The 18,224-nt window shown below is 38.2% G+C and overlaps 1 long non-coding RNA gene across 5 annotated transcripts in view; it reads right to left on the reverse strand.

Moving 5' to 3' along the window:
- Positions 1-788: 788 nt before the first annotated feature.
- Positions 789-18,224, reverse strand: part of LOC146596543 (uncharacterized) — a 230,489-nt gene continuing 213,053 nt past the window's right edge. For 2 of the 5 annotated variants that reach the window (XR_014895733.1, XR_014895734.1), the window contains 4 exons: positions 12,356-12,519; positions 11,971-12,106; positions 9,801-9,910; positions 789-5,330 (listed from right to left, as the gene is read on the reverse strand). This is a non-coding gene — a long non-coding RNA (uncharacterized LOC146596543). Of the gene's footprint in view, positions 5,331-9,800; positions 9,911-11,970; positions 12,107-12,355; positions 12,520-17,687; positions 18,219-18,224 lie in introns of those variants that run through there. The other 3 variants (XR_014895731.1, XR_014895730.1, XR_014895732.1) reach the window with 3 other exon arrangements.

Raw genomic sequence — 18,224 nt, forward strand, 5'->3', positions numbered from 1 at the left:
TTAACAGTGTAAAAATTGAAGTTATCTTTACTGCTATTAAAAGCTTTCCCAGTATCTCTAGCTGTCTGAACGCAATAAATCCTGGATGCATTCTGCTCACATACAGAGTTTTAAAGAACATGCAGTATGTGTCAACTTCAATAAAAGTGCTACAGTTCTTTAATTACCTCATTCACCCAGGAGCTGCTTTAACGAAGTATTTTTCTGAACTTGTAAAAATGTAAAATACCAAAAAATCAGTCATCTATGTGCAATAACTACTCAGCATCTAACAATAATGAATATACTGAAGAATAAAAACGTGAACCATGCTGAGCCCATAATTCTCAGTGACTGACCATAAAGCACTTACAGTCTGTACTAAGCTTTTAAAACTCTCACCCTAATAAATCGTAAACAAAGACATAAAAGTCAGTTATTTTTCGTATCTAAAACACTAGTGCACAACTTTAAATCACTTTTCTGCTTTTTCTGATACACATAGCATTTTCCCCATGTAAAATATGTACTTCTGCATGAAAGCAGGCTAGCACATACAATTAAAAATATATATTTCTCTTTAAACATACAAGCTAACTATACCTGGCATTTTGGACTCCACTGATAACATACTGCTTCCAGTAGAATACATAGTATCTAAACTAGMCAAAAATAAAGGTGCATAAGATGCAGAAATCTAAGTGCAAACAACTCCTCCCTTTCTCCAAATGCTTATGTCCCCAAATCTTTTCATGATACAGAAGAGCCAATGTCATCTCCTCAGGCTATAGAGAACGTAGAAACATAAATGATTTGCACACATTTATTTCAGCCTTGGTGACAGCACAGCAACAAAAAGCCCATTAAAAAGAAAAAAGGAAGAATAACCAGATGCAATAAACTCACCATTTTTTTTGTGATATGCCTGTGAATGGATGCCAGCAAACTAATCTTAATAGAGAACAAACCTAATTTATGCGCAGCAGGTTGCTATCAAGATTACTTTAAACCGAATAATTATTTCTAGAGACAAGACAACATTACACTTTGCAGAAATATATAAGAGACATTTGCTCTGAAAAAAAAATTAATGTGCTGGTTGATTAATTTGGGAGGAACAGAGAAGAGTAAGTTGAGATTCTACAGAAATATGTATTTTGCACAACATTCAGAGAGTTCTGGTATTTAGTCTATATTTCAACAAAACAACCAAAAAGAATCAGAAATACTTTTCAAAAGTCCTTCAGTGCAAAACATATGAATTACCCAACAGACCTTAGGCTCTTGCTGAAAACRGGCAGTGTAAGACAGACAGTTGAAGAAAGCATGCATGGATGAGCAAACAAAACCCACCTAAAGCTACTGAAATGTTACAGTGTTCCAAACCAAGTAGCCAGGTGATTAAGGATCTTTGAAAACACATGATGTTAGAAGGCAGGAAACTTGCCAACTTAGTAATTAAGTGACACCCCCCTCCCCCAACACACACACGCGCGCGCGCACACACACACACACACACACAGAGGGTTTTTTTGTTTAAAAGAAGTGCAAGTAACTTTTCATAAGTTTTCAGTAGAAGCTGCTCTTCTGTAAATATATTTGTTAAAACTAGAGTACTGATGCCTTCCTCTCTTCTAAGGCAGAAGAACCTCCAAGATAATCTAGGCTGACCCCAGGGGTAATGAAAGCCACAGACCCAGGTAGGAATTTCTGTACCTCAGACAGATATTTACTCAAGTATGTATCTCTATAAAAACATTCCATCTTCATTCAAAGACCTCAACTGATAGCAAATCTCCTATTCTCTTTCTAAACATTTTTAATGATTCATTATTCYTATTAAAAGTTTGCACCATAGAATTTATCATTACCTGATTTTTATCTCTCTATGCTGTCAATGCACAATGCCTTGGAAATGTTTTGCTACGTCTGAAATACAAAAACAGTCATATGAAATCAACAGTCATATTATAGATGTAAAGATTATTTTAAGGAATGAGCTATATTTCATTCAAATATTTTTGAATTAAAGTTAAAGGAGCTAGAAAGTAAATACGCTACCAGTTAAGGAAAATTACGTTTTATCCAATATATTTATGGAGAAAATACATAAAAATCATGTGCTTAAAACACTAAGCACATTACGAAATGCTTGGGATCCTGCTATACTCATACAGAATGCAGCAATAGCATAGAGCCAGGAAGTCTAGTTGAAGCCAACATATTATTTGGAGTATTTATAAGAAAAAAGTCTGCTCTAAAATTGTATTTTATTTTCTTTTTCATGCTACATAAACAGTATGACAGTCTTAAGTATAGTACTTGATCATTTTAAGTGCTCAGAAGTAAAGTTTTAGTCACTGGCATAACACAGCATGACAGCATCCTATATGAGAGGAGTTATTTTACAATATTGGTTTAATTCTATATAGCTATATGGTATTTATATATATATATATATATATATATATATATATATATAGGATTATTACATACAGGCACTTGAGCAGGCAAAAAAGATTATTAGGAAATCACAAGCATCTCAGTAACTATTTTAACATAGGTTCTACAATAGTCTGTATTACGATAACAGGATTATATGAATTACGGGCTGCCTTAAAGAGCTGTGGCTGCTCAGCCACTCTGAACTAAAGGTCGCTAGGGATGTTAAAGCATCCCTTTGGATGAGGTACTTCACCTCCACACTGTTAGTACCCTGAACTTAGCAATGCTGCTGTGAGCTCAGCCATGGCTTGACCACAGGATGCCATTACCGAGCGCAGCTCTCAAACCAGGAACCGCACCCCATTTCACCTTAAACTTGCACAGATTGAACCCGTGGCAAGTGGAGGATTTTGGAAATTATGCGGTTGGCATGCTGCCTCCATGAACTATGCACACACAGAGCATTACGTTGCAAGCGTAGGCTAGTAAAAGAATCTGACTGAAAAGTCCAACATTTTCTTAGTATATAGCAGTACAAAGCCAAGTTAGCTCAAAACTTGGCAGGAAAACAATACATTTGCACAAACTGCCACATCATCTCTACTTCTTGCATACAATTTCAACATATTAGTGACTTCTAAGTTTGTGTCCATCTCCAAATTTTTCTGCAAGCTTCAATCTTAAGAATCCCCATGCCCTATCTCTTCACCCCACAACTCTTGAGGTCCGCAGGCATTCAGGGGAGARCAGGCGTGGGATCTGGTCTGAAAGCACTACGGTAGGGTAGTGTGACCAAGGACAAAGCAGCCAGGAGAAACTGCTCTTTTCCTGCAGATCAGCACTGTGTGGGGCTCTTTCACACCAGTGCCTTTCCAGACRTAGTACGTTATTTTCCTCCCTAATTCAGTTTACTTATAGTAGGCAAGATAGAGGCTCTTTTCTCCTCCTTTAGCTTAGGACCACCTAAAGAAAATCTAATCCAAAACTGCTGAGCTGGAGGTGACTCATTTCCTTTCCTCTAGCAGTCCCCCAAGACAAGGCACGAGCAGAGTTGCTGCCCTCAAGGTTCTGATGGACTAGATGCTTTTTGTATTCTCAAGCATTGCTTGTGGGACAGCACCTATATTTGATAGCCTTCCTATGAAAAGAGTCAAGTCTGAAGAAGCTGCTTAGTGTACTGTTTTTGTACAGTACACCTTCCAGTTCCAGAGATCATCGCTCCTGTTCCCCTTTTGACATAGTGAACAGCAGGAGCAGGGCCCTTAGCTTGCATGCCTCACCAGATGCCAGCACCAGTAGCACTATCAGACAGCAAAGCAGCAGCGTATACTAGTGGGGGAGAGGTGTTCTGTTGYGGGGTGGGTTTKGTTTTGTTTTGTTTTGTTTTCCTCCTCTAAAAGCAGCTCAGGGCACTGTATGCTAAAACTTTGAATAAAGCACAACAGACTGTACCTTGAGGTACAGAAACACTTGTACCATTTACTCATCTCGACCACAAATACAAACTTCCCTGAAACATGTGTGTGTCCTCTGTCACCTACACACACTCATATCGACTCTCTCCACTCATGTTGTCAAGCACAAGGACTAAGGAGCACAGCTGTATTTTGTATTATCTAGCATGTCTCTGAAACATGCAAATTATACTCAACAGAACTGCACAACTTTCTAACGCATCAAACTCTGGCCACATCCTCTTAGAGGCATAACTGCACCTGATAAAAAGACTATGCCACCACCAGGTCCTCAACACCCCTCCCCGCAGATATGCCATCTGGGCAACTGGTCTGCATACCCCCTGCCCTTTCACCAAAACAAGCTACTAGTTAACTAATATTTGATTGTCACTAATTAGTTAATTAATCACTAGTTAACTAATATGATTACCACTGCCTGAGGTAAGTCTGAGTGTGCTCATGGAAATATGTCAGCCTGCTTGCCTAGCAGGGGCAATAATCTCCAGTAGAGAGAGTACATGGAGCCTCCTTCTTTAACCAGCACAGCTGCTGACAAAGAGACTGTATCTCTTGCCTTCTCTGAAGTTAATCCCAACAGTTTAAAGCAGACTCGTGAAGAAAACATAAATTTGAAGTTACTCTAAAAATGCAACKCCAAGGACACATTAGTTCCACTAGAGTCAAAGGATAAGCCAGATGCAATAGGTCCAATTCTAGTTGAAGAGACTGCTCAATGCAAGAGCTACTAATTCTTAATTTTGCACGGCATGACATTCCCAAGTTTGTCTCTCCCTCCAGCAACTGTGTCTAGGCAATGTACACATTCAAAAATCACTGCATCAAAAGACACTTTTTTTTTTCTTTTCCTTTTTCCAAAGCACCTTTCTTTGTAATAGTGTCATTATGAAGACTGAAGAAGCTTTCACTAAAAGGAAAAATATGCCGATCAAAATAGGAAGAGGACAAAAACCCATTCATTCCTTGTTTAAGAATTACTGAAAAGAAACATTTTTGCRGGAGGCTAAGGCAACAGTAATTTAGACAATAATAAATTGAGCGCTGTAAGAATAACTGTTCTATTGAACAAAAACTCTGGAAAGGAACTTCTCACATGGCAGTCAACAGACATTCAAACAAATGAGTAGAGTACACAAGTTACTTCAGAAAAAATACAGACTTTCCAGCAGTTTACTAYAGTGACACAACATTGTACAGAAAGATTACAGTAACTCTGTAACCTAAAATTGTCAGTTTTATTTTACAAAGATGACTTCCAAAAGCATATTGTCATTACAATTGACTTTTGAGGAAACAAACAACCTGTCATTTGATAAACAGATGAAATTAGCTGTCATTAAAACCACTTAAGCACTCCTTCCTGTTATCCTTCTCATCTCGGCAGTAACTGATAAGAAGATTTCAGGGAGGCTCAGTCCTTGATGGCAGGATCTAGAAAAGAAACAGTTTTGCATACAGTTATTCCCATTCACAGCTTCTCATTACCGTATTTCACTAACTTGCACTTAATTAGCTTCCTTCTGTCACTGACAAGAGCACAATGGACAACCTACTTCGCACAAGTCACCACTCACTGCTGCAATTACTCTTCATACCGTAGAAATATTGTAGTGGTTGCATCCTGCCACACTAACAGTGCATACAAAGGTGACATTAATGTGGTACTATTATCTAGCAACTATGAATTGCTACTGCATTCGTCAGTAGGAATTGGACATTACTCATTATCATGCAGTTAAATTACTTAGTGTACGTGGTTGAACTTGAAACTGTTACACTTCTCTAACTTCTAGAGATTATACTCCTCATGTACAGAAATGAGTGCAGGAACAGATGCAACTGTTATGACAGAATTAGAGAAAACTACCACAGTATGCTCTCCCAAAAGCATTAACCAAAATTTTTTCTGGCTAAGCAGGCAATTTCTCCAAGAGGAAAGGAACATTCGGATTGTCAAAGAAAGACCCGAACCTGGCATAACCAGACTAGCTCTGGTGCACTCCTGGAAGACTGTCCGTGACAATCCCACTTCGAAGTACAGAGTGATTAATTGTATTCCCAAAGCTATCGTGGCATACCTCCATCATGGCAGATTTCTAGTTGGCTTCAGTACTTTCCCTCTTCCACATGCCAGGTTTCTCACACCAAGAGAACCTCAGTGACAGCTGAGCTTTTAAATACCAGATTTAACACAAATAAGTTTTGCATTGATTTCTTCCACCTTCCACTACACTATGAAGCCACTTAGTTACTGCATTGACTTAAGAACTGTACTTTCTTCTACTGCACTGCAGTAGTACGTCTACTGATGCGACAACAGGAAGTAAGGATTTTCATCTATGTGGGATGTTAGCTGCCTTTTTAGTTAGCAACTTGCATTCTTTTTCATGCCAAGTATTGTAAGGATGGAGCATATGGTCCTTCGAAGGGACATCAAAACAAATATGACAGGTCAGTGCAATCATCACATCGAATGAATTCAAACAATGCCATATCTAAAATGAAATGTGTGCACATAATGAAGATTCAAATGACAAAGCACCCCTACCCTTTATCCCTCTCTGAATTATTTATGAATACTGCAACTCCAACCGTTGCCACTAGCCCAAGGACATTACATTAAAAGATAAGTTAATACACACACACACACACACACACACAAAAAAGGACATTCTGCAATATAATCACCACTCAAACTCCTAAGAGCTTTTAGTATATGGTGCTTCCTAGAACGCGTGTAAATTCCACATGTACAAAAATCAGCTACTGGCTCTGGCTGCCACATTACCAGAAGTGGAATCCTACAATCAAACAGGTATACAGATATATCTTAACTGTGGCAAACACACACACACCACTAACGCATCACCTTTCCACTACAAGAGAATACTAAAATACTGCCTTTGAGCCATGCATCAAGTGAACTGAAATGCATCAGAATTTCCAAGTCTCCCAAGGTGTAGGGACACACGACCCATAAATATTAACCCTATTTTYAACCATTCATGATTTACCATCAACACCCTCTCTGCCACAAAGGAGGTTTTCCTTTCTTTACCCCAGTCTTCATTCCACAGCATTTTCTGCTTTTAGTTTTACTGAACTGAATTGCAATTGGGTTTAGGTTCTGCTCCTTGCAGATTCCAAATGCCACTAGAACRTTTAGCTGACTACTGATTTTTTGGGTTGTTTCTCACTAGTCACCTGAAAGTTGCAGCAATTGTAACACTAAAAGGAGACATAGAAATAAACATTAGAGCTGCCAAGTCACCATCACCAAAAGTCTCTGTCATCACCTACAGAGCATGCAAATCACTTGCCAATTTTTCTTGAGGACAAGGTCACGCCGTCTGCCATTACTGCCAAACGGGTAGTTCAGGCCTGAACCAGAATACCACGTAAGCAGCCATTTAATGAGCAAATTGATCATGGGGAAATGCAGCAGAGCAATAGATGCTACTTGTCTCACAAGTGAAACAAGCCAGTAGCCCTGAAGCAGAGCCCACTTTTGTTTAATGCTCAACAGTACCTCCAGCAGTATCCGCTTTTGTTCAGTTTGGTACCACTGAGCTCACACAGGGTTTTCCAGGAAATAAAGACGTGGTTAAAGCAAATGTTTACATGCCCTTTGTTCTGCATCAGAACTGGCACCCTGCCCTGAACAGACTCCTTGCTACTGTAGGAAAGCTACCAAGAGGTGCCCTTCCCTTCCCATCTCCTGCTGTTTGCTGAAGAGACAGAGGTGCAGAAACAAAGAACAGTCAGAGAATTTGGGACGTATAAAATAGCAGTGAGCTGTGTAATGCTACCAGTTGAACCTTAATCTCCAAAAGTCTCCAATTTTCCTGTTATCACTGCTGTTTTTATAGCTGAGGTTATTACTCCCTCCCCATTAACGATTCTCCACTATTTTGCAAATCCCAGGTTTTATGCACAAACCTATACAAACTAACAAATGTACATCATATTATTCTGCAAATAAACAAACTAGAAATGCTAGCATATCTCGCATTCCAGGCTTCTGATTTAACTTGCAATGCCACAGGTTCTCAAGTGCCTCCTGAAATACTTTTCAGCCGTACTAAAGGAATGATATTTGCAAAGATCAACTATGTGCCAATATGAAAAACTTCTGTCTGAATATCTGCACAAGCTACTTTAATGCAATTGAAGTCGGTCCTCAAAAAATAAGGAAAGTCATCTTTGTACCCAGTTAGACACCTTCACTAAGTATTCTGGCTATGATACTGTTTCATCATTGATACATTATAAATGAACACCYCCCAAAAATATCTTTGTACACGTCTGAATTACACACCTATTTATACCCAGTGCTTTTACAGAGCTTTCCAAACATGACACAATAAGCTGAAATAAAAATGAAAGACTGATCCTTTCAGATTATAGTTTTCAATATTTTTAACAAGTTGTACCTCAACGTGCTTTCTAATCTAATCCCAAAATTGAATGACTGTAGTACGTCCATATTAATCTGTTATATGCTTTGCCACACCACATCTATGGCACTGCATAAATTACTGTAATTTAAATGAATTACTGCTTGAAAATTCTCATTTGGTAAGAAACATGCAAYGTTACAAGGCCCCAGAAAGAAAAATGTGCACTACAGTAACTAAGTTTTATAGCACAGTATATCTTGGTTCTCATAAACTGGCTATTCTAAATTGTTAAAGGACAAGAATATTAGACTGATCATATAGAACACACATCAATATGTCCAAGAAGTCAATAATAAGAAATTAAATCCATAGTTTATTTAGATACATTTCCATGCTCATATATGCAGAATCCACTTGAAAAATGCCATTAGGCTGGCTGAAGAATATTATTGCAAAAGACATTAACACCAATAGTAATTCTATCTTTGCCTGGGATAACTTGCATTTTTCTCTTCAATCAACAAATCTGCTAAACCACACAGAAGAAAAAGAACTTGCAATAAAATAAAAAAATAAAAGGAAGGTCTTTTGTTACCTGACGCTACATAGTACTACTGTTCAAGGACGACTTGTTTAAGACCGCATATTTTCACTACCTAACAGTAAAGAATGAAAAGCTTCTTGCTAYAAGCTAAAAAGAAAGTCTTTACCATGCTCCTTGAAGAGCTCATTTTCACATTACTCAGGCTTCATTATGCTGAATCAATATTCGTTTAGTCACTGGGGTTATTGACATATTTTAAAATAAAAGTATACCCTTCAGCTACTGCACTCATTACGGGTAATTTGTCTTGTCAGGGAGCAGGGAATATTATCCCAGTCTTTCAGGGGCTGACAGCCCATGGAAATACCTCCCCTTGGTTACAACTGTAAATAATTTTAAGGTAAAATATTGAAAAATCAATGACTGTTTCCTGCAATCTGTCACAAACAAATCAATCATAATCTGCACAGCCAGAGAGTATGATTTGAAGGAGATGAGAGCAGATGTAATTCTTGGCTGAAATCTCTCATTTCAAAATCACTTCACATAATGGTGTCATCATTTAAACACTTAGCAGTCACTGCAACTGTCACTCACAACATCCAGTTGGACAAAACCACAAGGAAGAGGAGGAGAAATGCCACTGCTGTTATGTAAACAAACATTTTACTTAAATGGTCGCAGCACTGGCAAATTTCACAGAGAAAACATCATCTTAAACCTTTTGTGCAGAGACAAGTATAGCTGTTATTCCTCAACAGGAGATTCTCTATAAACTAGCCTCTCAAAATGCTGTACATTTGAAAATGAAGCTAAGCTTCAGAAAAGGTATGCATAATATCTGGTATTAATACTATTTCTAAAGATATTTCAATTTCATTCACTCCAAACTGCTCATAACAGAATTAACGCATCAAATTCTCAAGAGATTAGGAAAGAAAAAATTGTCTGAAGTACCTTTGTCTTCAAGAGCAATAGATTTCAATGCTTCTTTGTCCTCTAGATATTACATTTCACATCTAATTTTCATTAGGCACACACTGACTCAACTTTAGAGTAGGTAACCACTGCAGAGAAGAAAAAAGTCATACCCTACATAAATTAACTGAAAATATATTTTCAACTCATACTCAGAGATTACTGTTGTATATGGAATTAAATTTGTATAAGGATTAATTTACACAAAGAATTAACTATTGTGCTGTTAAAATGCTATAAACAGATCTTTGTTAATGTAAATCATTTGTGTAAAACTAATCTATTTTTACAGAGTAACACTAATACTTGGACTGAAATTATTTACTTGTTGCCACTCCGCCTCACCCCGGACTCCATTTTCACCCCAAACTCCATTTTCACCCCAACACTGCAGCATTTGAGACACCCGTGTGCAGATCAATCAAGATAATAAAGGAGYAGACAGGATAAAGTTGTTGTGTAACTGTGGGCCTAAGCCCGCGTTCCTTGTACAAGCAAAAAATCCAACTTGGTTATGGAGAGTTTCACTTTGGAGTCTATGGTTTGAGCTCTCAATCTTTAATGTGCAGAACTCGTTACCACACATTCATTTTAACCACATGAGCCTTACCAACTTATTTCTGAGTATTCATCTTGCAACTGTGAAATTGAGAGAAAAAAAGCAGTAAAAGAAATGAAGTTATTTTCACTTCACTTGCAAAAGAATACCCCATCTTTCCCTAACACTGGTTTTAACGGTAAAAGAACAGGGCTTACTTTAAATCTAAGCAAGCACCTCCAAGGTTGGTGGTACTTTCAAAYAGATGTTAAGTCTCTGTCTTCTACATGGAAGCCACATATCTCCAAGACAAACCCATCACTGATACATATTAAAACCACTGTTTGTAGCAGCTGGAGAGATTCTTCTCTTAGCAAAATGAACCATTAAAAAAGAAAACTAAAATCTCAGCCCCAAACACAGTTGCAGTCTTAGAGGCTATCCAGGCGCAGGAAAACTTATCCTGGGGACAGGCCACTCTACTAAGAAAGTGAAAGAGGCTAGGGGGAAGGAATAGCTAAAAAAGACAAGAGCAGCTCCTAGAAATGAGTTGCAGTAACACACTGTGGAAGATGTTTTCTTTTTCCTTGGATGAGCTCTAGAATGAAGCTATCAGAGACAGCCTCAGGCTGATCAGCCCTTCTAAATCTCTTCAGTGGCCAACTGACACTTGCAGGGGGAAGACACTGCCTAGCACATTAAGCCATTCTAGGAGGGAGAAGCAGCGTGCCACACTAACAATGTCGGCACTTCTCCTCAGCACTCCTCCCGAGCCGGGTTGTTAGTTCTCGTGACAGTCACCCAGTTAGAGGGGTCGAGAATCACAGAAGATAGAAGAGATCATAGAATCACTGAATCCATTCTTCCTGCATGCTGATTCTCCTACTCATGAAAAACAAGAACAACAACTCTTCCCCTCCATTGTAAAGCACTTAATAAACGTTAATACTAATTAAATCAGTCACCCAGTCACATCTCCCAGACAATACTGTCAGATCTCTTCTTGCAATATTTGAGAATTATTTGGCCCAGGAGGGAGTTTCCACAAATCCCAAATGGAAAGAGAAATGCAAATTCTATCTTTGGGAGCAAGAGGTCACAGAGGGCTRCACCGTGGTGGACATTACAAAAATGCTCCTCAGCAAAGGAAGCCCTGAGAAGAAAGAGCAGCATATGCTGCAGCACTGCAGATGTTTATGGAGATTTCACGGGTCAGCATCACGAGTGCTTCTTTCTGCTGGACAATGCATTAAGATGCTATAATAGCTAAAAGGACTGTGAAGGACACAATAGAGATCATTTTAACTAAGAAGAGTTACTTTACTTTCTTCAATGAAAATGTATTTTCTTAATTGTATCTTTCTCATCTCACAGAACTGTGTGTTATGGAAACATCTGAAACAGGACAGATACCAGCTTAAAAAAAAAAAAAAAACGCTAGTATTAGTTCCTTCAGTACTGACCTTCTTGATTTACTGCTCTCACTCATAATGTTGATTTTAATCACTAGTATATGTTCATTTATTAAATGTAGCTCCACATGATCAATAAACAATTACAATAAAGCAGTGCCTTCACAGTTGCATCATGCAGTATTACTGGTAATATTACCGTTTAGCAATACAAAAATCTTCATGTTTGGGCTTTATGGAAGGAAGAATGCACCTCTGAAACAACTCCTGCCTTCCAACTCTGTTCTTCCCTTCAGCATTGCTTAGACCACTTAGACCAGACTCACCGAGATCATCTGGAGAGAGAGGGAAAAAAAGAAAAAAAAGGAAGAAAGAAAAGGAAAAAAAAAGTACTTACTACAGAATTTGCCATCTACTCCATATGATTCTCTAACTATAAACAAGACTACATGTACCTGGAAATAYTAATTCTGCGTTTTGTAAGAGGCAGAACCCAGCACCACAAAGGAAAACAGCAATTGCCACAACTGTAATACCTTACTTCCTGAATCAATCATCACCTGCCCACACACAAAATCACTTACCATTATCTTTGAGTAGGACTTTACATGGTTAAAAAGAACTTCTGGCTAATCCACACATTCTAGCTTCATATGATGTCTCCTCCTGTACTYGGACGTGCTTGCTAGGATGGACTGCGGATTCATTTTCGTCATTGCAGAGCTCACTGCTTCTTCTTTTGGGTTCTCTTGGTGAAGAATGGACATACGGAGAAAGAGGCAATGGAAGGAAAAGATAGTATTTGTCACTAAYTGAGACAGCAAATTTCTCTTACATATATGGATTATGGACTGAGCAATACATACTCCAGTTTCTTCACCTATTTATCTTCCTGGCTTGTTAAATCCCACCACTTACTACCACATCCCACTGGATGATGTTCAATTACGTATTTTCTAAAAGGTGCATCATAAACAAGTGCATGTGGAAACCACACATCTATGGAATATGGAAGTCTAACAGCATTTTACTAGTGAATAAATAATAATTTACCAAATCATTTAAATTATATAAATATCATACAAATTATAAGAATTTGCTTTTCCTCAAAAGAACAGCAGTCTAAGTTATGAGCATGGGCAGTAATTTAAATATGAATGTTTGAGACATTCAAAGGGTTCCAGTTAAGTAAACAGAGGCAAAGAGGTTACATGAACTAATCTAGGTCATATGATGTGCTAGAAATTGAATGAGGAAAAAATTCTAGGATTCAGGACTCTTGTCCCTTCCCTACCACAAAAATCTTTCCCATATGCTTCTCAGCTAGTAAAAAAGTTTCTCAGCCATTCTGCAACCTCAGATACTACCTGGGTTAGCTTCATATATRCAAAGTAGCACTGTTTATACCTAGAGAGTAATAGCTCGAGTCTAACTGAAGCAAGAAATTAAATGCTGGAATAAACTTAAGAAAAAGCAAAAAGCAAGCAAAACAAAWATACCTTAAAAGTTATCTTTCAAACCTAGTCTCTGTAGAGCTGTGTTCTTCCCAAGACATGTCCATGCAACTCAAAGCATGCAGAAGCTTGGAGCGACTCAGGGGCTCCCAGTGTAACAGACAAAGTCAGCATAAACAAGTAGTTCTTGCATGATTATTATTAAAAAAGAAGTTGTAGGCATCTTTTTAAAATGACAGAGTATTCTTAATAAAAGCTTCAAGGAGGTTTTACAGCTGCATATTATCCAACGAAACCAGTAATAAACCCTACTGTAGCATTATTTAGTGCAACTCCGATACACTAAGAGTTACAATCTCAGTTTTATTTATCATGCCAGCTAAAATGTTAGTTCTTGACTTTACAGTAGCAGCCAAGTCTGTAGCTGTTTTATCCCAGCACACTGCTGTCTGGATATTGATACTTTTTTATGGGATATGAAAGAAGATCTTAGTTACCTAATATAGCTTAATTGAAAACAGGAGACCCAAATATTACATTGTACATTATTCTATATAAAATAAATATGAAGGGCATGAAAAGTTTTGTAGAAGCCAGCAGAGAATATTTCAGAGGTTAACTCTGAATTCTTGATTTGTGACAGAAGTGTTTAGGAAATCTGCGGCAAAGATAAGCTTATCAAAAGAAAAGGCAGGAACTCGCTCTGTTGGGAAAAGGGAATCCAGGAAGATGCATCTTCTGGGGAGAGGCTATGAGAGAATRATCAGTCACAAGTTTGTTAGTATAGTGGAATTTCTGTTAGGATTGCCTGGATTCATTCTGAATGGTTTGACTAGTTAGCTTTTGTGAAACAATGAGAGCAACAAATGAAGACTGTGGCCCTATGCATGCATTCACGTTAATCCGCAGGAAGCTGATTCAAGAATTCTTCATCTCYGAATTACCCATATTAAGGCCTAGAAACTAGAGAAATTTGATATTAATAGAAGGAATTATGAACCATTAAAAAAAGAATTTTTTTGAGCGTGAAACTCAAAAGGTTCCTGTCCTTGAGTTTCTCATTASAAAGGTAATGCTGAGCTACTGCTGCTAAAACAGTCGTTAGGACTGCAAATATATATACTGGGATTAGTACGTGTGAGCATAAATTAGATCAAAGGGGTTTTCATTTTAAGAAAGTGCCGCCATTGGAAGTCACCCACCCCYTAACATTCACGCACCAGGTCACATACTAGCTCCAGCAACACCCATCCAACAGCAGCACCTGGGGTTGAACCAGAGAAACAGAATTTACCTCGGCATTGGGAGCTACGGACACACACGTGTTCCGTAAGACAACTAACTTTCTTCCCTCCCCCCCACTAAAGCCAACCATTAGAACCTTTTTTCTGCATATGCCCATAGAACTGTAAGCAAAATAAACCCTCAAGACATTTTTAAACTTAGTCCATATCATGCCAACAAAATCAAGCAAGTAGCACCAGTTAATTAAAGGAACCTTCAAGGGAACCTAAATACAGTTTCAGGTTCTCCCAAGATACTATCAAGATCTTGAGAGTTATATGTCCAATACAGTAACTATGTGCTCAAGGCTGCCAGCTGCACTTCTCCATATGATATTATTCCACACACTAAACAAGTTATTTGATCTATTAAAAAAGAATCAAGATTAATAATCAAGTTTCTTTTAGTAGACAAAAAGTGATTTTGCATATAGAGGCTTGCTGAGAAAATCAAGACAAAAAAAATCTACTTTAGCTACCTAATACCCAATTGCTGGATAGAGAAAAGAGAAGTTCTGCCAGGTGTCTATGAGTTTATACCTGAATCTCAGACCACAAGCACAGAAAGAGCGCTGACAAAATTTCTCTGACCGGTAAATGCAGGCAGTAGAAATAGCAGAGGAATTAAGAAGTTCTATAAGAACTCTTTTATGAGAATATTCACCTATTCCAAGAACCACCTTACACTGGCACCTCCACTGCAAATACCTGTAACTCTCAGCAACTCATCTTAGATGCCAACAGCAATATGTACATGAGTAAGCATTTGCAGGTAAGTGCCCCAAAGTTTTACTGCTAATGCTCCTGCCAATATTTTTSGGGCATGATTTTAAGCTATTGTTCAATTAATAACATACTGATTTAAAATGGTAGAACACAGAAACACCCTCCATCAACACATGAATTAGTTTWACTTCCATGTTACTGTAAAGGTGAGGATAGAAAAATATCTTCTTTTCTCTTCAGGCTTAAAGTACATTCACATACATAAAATACCTACGCATTTGTTTTGTTCTGCTATTAGTCTGTGTTGTTAATACTTGTAAAAACACTGCAAAAAAAAACACCTCTAAGCAGTCAACTTCTGCTACAACATATCTTACTATTTATTTATAGCACCTAGCTTTAAAAAGAACAGAGGGCATTTGGGGGAAGAGGGGGTGTTAAAGGATTGCTTGAAGTTGTGTGTGTACCTCTCTGTAACACATTCATGAATTGAAGAGGGGAAAGAATTAATCAGTAAGTGTCTAAGGTCAAGTACTGTGATAAAGAAATATCAAAACTGTTCTGAGAAAACAGCCTCCTTCTCGTCTGCCCCGGAAAAAAAAATAAAATGTTGAAATGTTCTCCTAATGCATCTCCCTTCATAATTCATGCCAAAAGATGACATTTTCTCAGGATCTTAATTAAGATAACGATGAACACCTGTGTCGGCATTCTTTGGCAAGACAGCATTATCCATCATAATCTTTTAAGTACACTCAAAAAACACCCCCAAAAAACAACAAAAATCATATGATGGAACCAATCATCTGTTGCCTTTCCTTGCACTAGTTTTATATTTCAGGTGCACGCAAGAATGATTAGATCTTTAAAGTCTGCAATAAAAGTAAGATTGTTAGATTTTAAAGTTTCAACAGAAAATAGCTATTAAAGTAATTAAATTAAGGTATATTATATCCAAGATACCTAAGCTTAACTCCATCCACTACAAGCCACCTGCACCCATACCACTTGGAGTTAGAAATTATCAATGATTGTCCTTTTTAAATACATTGTTTGCTGTCATTGTCAAGATCACCCCCCCCCTTTGCTTCCCAGAAGGAAAATATTCACAGCTGATCCCTATTATACATTCATGCACTACTTTATTAAGCTATTTTATGCTGTACCACATATGTTTGCACATCCTAAATGAAATTATGCAAATAAAATCAGTGTAGAAAAACAAATACACAGGTTCAAATACTGTTACATTTTGGGTCACCACATTTTGTGCAGTCATCTCAAATCCAAGTTTCACACATGTCAGAAATCCTACTGCAGTCAGACTACTAAAGTAAGCAAAGACCATTTTAAAAAGCTTTGCAGGATCTGCCCTTCAGATTGAAGACTATAAAAATAGTGATTTTTAATTATTTATACAGCTGAAATTAAATTCACAAGCCTTAATTCAAACAAAATAACAACTGCAGAGCTAACCTGAAATCCTACCCATTGTTAAGTCAGATCTGACTGTTAAATGTTTCTTCCATTGTATTAACAATTTTTATTTCTAAGAAATAACGATGAAAATATATAAGGCATGGGATTTTAATGTCAGCCTGCAGTTACATCATTTCACTGGCATCTAGAAATCAGACTCCTCATAACAAGACCGTATCCATACCTCCCAAYGTTCCTACCTTCAGTAAATACGAGAAGCAGCAAATGTATCCTCAGAGCCCTATATTTGTTAATAAAACTGTAAGAATTGTATGAACAAGGAAACGAGAATGTTAAAATGAACTTGGTTCCCTTTAATCAAAAGAAGGGCTGAACAGTCCTGCAAAGCAGATTAGTCTTAGGCTTTCACATTTTAATATGCTTCTATCAGAGAAAGAGTGGCTGTGACTAGTCACTCAGTAGAGCTATCAATGTGCAAATAAAGCAGAAAATAGAGATATCCTCAGGAAATGAGTCTAAAATTTGACATAAAGCGAAGGTGACAACCACAGCAGTATAAATATAAACTAAATATTTCAATATCTTGAAGAATTATCTACAGTTCTTTTAAAACTGCAAAGAATAAAATAGTGGAATAATGCAGAGAGAATGCTGGTTTGATAGACACATTCCTGGTGCTGTTTGAGTCCTACAGCTACCTTTTACTAATCAGCTTTGGTACTACCCTGCAATGCATGGAAGTATGCACGAACCCACTACATTTGCAAAATGCACACACACAGAAGTAAGATTAACAAAATACCAGAAATTAAGACAGTCATTTTACATGACATTAGCCTTACCTCCTCCTCCTCAAAAAAAAATAATAATAAAAAATCAGATGCCCGGAAAAAGACAGTTAAAACTTCTGCTTCTCCCGGCAAGTAAGTTGGCAAGGAAAAGCAGTTACTCATTCTACACACATATAAAATAAACGTTAAACACGTGAAACTCTACCAGGTTATCTTACTTACTGAAGGACAGGTCCCGTCAGGAGTACAGCAGCAGCTCTTCTGAGTGGGGGAACAAGAAAAAAAGAAAGAAAGAAAGAAAAAAACCCACAGAATGCTTTGGAGCAGCGGCTAGAATTAACCCGGTGGCAACACCGGCGACACGGCAGAGCTGAAAACTGATGAAAGTGCACACCTGTGTGGATTGAGCTTGTAAGCCAGTGCGCGGCCGCGCCGCTACGGCCCTTCCCCGCGACCGCGGGCGGCCCCGCCAGGCTCTCTGAGGAGAGGAAACCACGTACCCTTCCACGAAAAATTAAAAAAAAATAGAAAAAATGGAAAAAAGAAAAAGAGAGAGAGAAGGAGGGGGCGGGCGCGGCGCGGTGCCGGTGAGGAGCACCGCGGAGAGCCGCCGGCCCGCGCCGCTGCGCCGCCGAGACTCCCGGAGAGCCACTTAATCTAAGCAGGATTTCCATAAGTCCTTTAGTAACTACAGGAATTGCTGCGGGAGACCGGCACAAACAGGGCTTTCTCCCCCCAGCCCCAACCGCCTCGACGGGA

This window comes from Rhea americana, unplaced genomic scaffold, assembly GCF_003343005.1.
Source record: "Rhea americana isolate MKP2758 unplaced genomic scaffold, rheAme1 scaffold_20, whole genome shotgun sequence".
NCBI lineage: Eukaryota > Metazoa > Chordata > Aves > Rheiformes > Rheidae > Rhea > Rhea americana.